The sequence below is a fragment of the Rhinopithecus roxellana genome, chromosome 2 (genome assembly GCF_007565055.1).
Source record: "Rhinopithecus roxellana isolate Shanxi Qingling chromosome 2, ASM756505v1, whole genome shotgun sequence".
NCBI lineage: Eukaryota > Metazoa > Chordata > Mammalia > Primates > Cercopithecidae > Rhinopithecus > Rhinopithecus roxellana.
Window position 1 is genome coordinate 48239199 of NC_044550.1, and position 3296 is coordinate 48242494.

Here is a 3296-nt window from a genome sequence, read left to right on the forward strand (position 1 = left end):
GGAGCAGCTCAGAGAATGCAACAGCACAAATGGCGTGGGAGGGCTTTCACCCACAAGCCTGCGGTGGCCTGGTATTGCATATCAGAATACAATGAGGTGAGGAGGATGTCTGCATGGGGAGGGAAAGGAGGAGGTGATGGGAGGTTGGTCTTATTCAGGAAGATTAATATATTCAGGTAAATTAATATGTCAAAGATAATGAGGGTCATGTTTCTCACTGTCAGAGAAGGGATTAAAGTATAGAAATAGAAAAAACTAGTCCTCCGTCCCCGTGGCGAGCCTGTTTGCGTTGACTGCCCAGAGTCCGGAAATCCTCCACTCCCAGCCCGTCGGGACTTCCCCGACCCCAGCTTTCTCTCCTTTGAAAACACTAAGAATAATGTCACTGCATCAGTTTTTATTAGAGCCAATCACCTGTCATGCCTGGAACAAGGATCGTACCCAGATTGCCCTCAGTTCCAATCATCACTAAGTGCACATCAGAAGAATGGAGCCGGTTGCCCTGGCTCACGCCTGTAATCCCAGCACTTTGGGAGGCCGCGGCGGGTGGATCACGGGGTCAGGAGTAAAAGACCAGACCGGCCAAGATGGTGAAACCCCATCTCTACTAAAAATACAAAAATTGGCCGGGCGCGGTGGCTCAAGCCTGTAATCCCAGCACTTTGGGAGGCCGAGACGGGCGGATCATGAGGTCAGGAGATCGAGACCATCCTGGCTAATACGGTGAAACCCCATCTCTACTAAAAAATACAAAAAACTAGCCGGGCGACGAGGTGGGCGCCTGTAGTCCCAGCTACTCGGGAGGCTGAGACAGGAGAATGGCGTGAACCCGGGAGGCGGAGCTTGCAGTGAGCTGAGATCCGGCCACTGCACTCCAGCCTGGGCGGCAGAGCAAGACTCCGTCTCAAAAAAAAAAAAAAAAAAAAAAAAAAAAAAATTAGCCAGGCGTGGTAGTGTGTGCCTGTACTCCCAGTTACTCGGGAGGCTGAGACAGGAGAATTGCTTGCACCGGATAAATGGAGGTTGTAGTGAGCCGAGATCATGCCACTGCACTCCAGCCTGGACGATAAGCCAGACTCCGTCAAAAAACAAAAAACAAAAAACAAAAAAAAAAAAAAATAAGGAAGAAGAAGAACGGGAGCCGGTGGGTGAAAGCCCATGAACTCAAGGAGCGCAACGGACGTATCAACAGGTATTGACTGGGCTCCCAAGAGCGACCGCATCATCACTTGCCGGGCAGACCACAGTGCCTATGTCTGGAGTCAGAAAGATGGTGTCTGGAAGCCAACCCTGGTGATCCTGAGAATTAACTGTGCAGCTACTTTTGTGAAGTAGTCCCCACTAGAGAACAAATTTGCTATGGAAAGTGGAGCACGATTCGTTTCTGTTTGTTACTTCGAGTCTGAAAATGACCGGTGGGTGAGCAAGCACATTAAAAAGCCAATTCGCTCCACAGTGCTCAGCTTGGATTGCCATCCCAACAACGTTTTGCTGGCAGCAGGACCATGTGACTTCAAATGCAGACTGTTTTCTGCCTGCATTAAAGAAGTGGATGACGGCTACTCGGGAGGCTGAGGCAGGAGAATGGCGTGAACCCTGGAGGGGGAGTTCACAGTGAGTCGAGATCGCGCCACTGCACTCCAGCCTGGGTGACAGAGCGAGACTCCCTCTCAAAAAATAAATTAAAAAAAAAAAAAGTGGATGAAAAACCAGTCAGTATGCACTGAGTGTTTCATTTGTCTCAGAGAACGACGTGGTGGCTGCTGGCCATGACTGCTGCCCAATGCTCTTTATGATGACCAAGGCTGCCTGACCTTCATCTCCAAGTTAGACATTCCGAAACAGAGCATCCAATGCAACATGTCTACCATGGAACACTTCCACAACACGGACGACTGAGGACCGCGACACGACCTTGGAGACGCAGTATCCATCCGAATAGCATCACTCAAGTCTCTTCGAGGTGGACAAGCAAGAATGTCACAAAGTTTGCACTACTGGCATCGATGGAGCCATGACAATTTGGGATTTCAAGACCCTCGAGTCTTCCATCCAGGACCTCCGGATAACGTGAAGATGAGTGAGCCTCCGTCATCCAGCAGGACAAACTGTGGAAGATCGCAGCTGTGCCATGGCACGATGGCGAGGAAGCCAGCCCCAAGGAAACACTGAGAACACATATCACGCCAATACCGTGTGGTTTTTGTTTGAATATAAAATTGGTTAAAGTGTTGGTTTTTTAAAAGCAGTGTCTTTTTTTTTTTTCTACTTCATTCCATTATTATGTAAAATTGTCACACTAACTTAAAAGACAGGGTGAGGCAGATATGTAAATTGCCCAATGGAAAATTAAATAAAAACTGAGGCCAGGTGCGGTGGCTCATGTCTGTAATCCCAGCACTTTGGGAGCCCGAGGGGGGCGGATCACGAGGTCAGGAGATCGAGACCATCCTGGCTAACATGGTGAAACCCCGTCTCTACTAAAAATACAAAAAATTAGCCAGGTGCGGTGGCGGGTGCCTGTATTTCCAGCTACTCGGGAGGCTGAGGCAGGAGAATGGTGTGAACCCGGGAGGAGGAGCTTGCAGTGAGCAGAGATCGCACCCCTGCACTCCAGCCTAGGTGACAGAGTGAGACTCCGTCTAAAAAAATAAAATAAAATAAAATAAATAAAAAAATAAAGAAAACTGAATGTGGTTTTGAAAAAAAAAAAAGAAATAGCGAAAACTAGAGTGAACCTTGTGGTGACGGATTAGAATTGCAAGTACTGGAGTGACCTAATGGTCTTTAATACATTAAGATTGATATAAATGTAAACACATGTACACACATTTACATATATGTTTTCATATCCATATTCATACACATTTATATGTGTGTTCTCGTATACATATCTATATGCTCATATGTATGTGTATACACACACACAGCATTGGTTAGTTGAATCCCCTGAAAGGACCTGGGAATATTGACATCTCAATAGCAATAGCAAAACCATACCCAAATATTGGTTTCTAAATATCATTTTGAGAGCAGGCAGAGTTGTTGGCTCATGGATATAGGCAGGCATTGACTATCAGGAGACCTATTAATTCCAGGGAGGCAGAAAGTGCAGCTGCTTAGAGTGAGAGCACAGAAACTTGCAGTGACTCAGGGACCAAGCTTTGGGTCCAGACCAAGAGAGGGTTTGATCCCAGCTTTGGATTTAGTAGCTAGGTGATATATAGGCAACAGGTTCCTTAACATTTTTGAGTCTCAGTTCCTCCAAATGGGATATTATAAGAATAAAAAAAGAC

At 46.8% G+C, this 3296-nt stretch overlaps 1 pseudogene; it reads left to right on the top strand.

Annotated features, from left to right (window-relative positions):
* The first annotated feature begins 343 nt into the window (after window positions 1–343).
* On the top strand, window positions 344–2074 carry LOC104677972 (annotated as a pseudogene).
* The last annotated feature ends 1222 nt before the right edge of the window (window positions 2075–3296 follow it).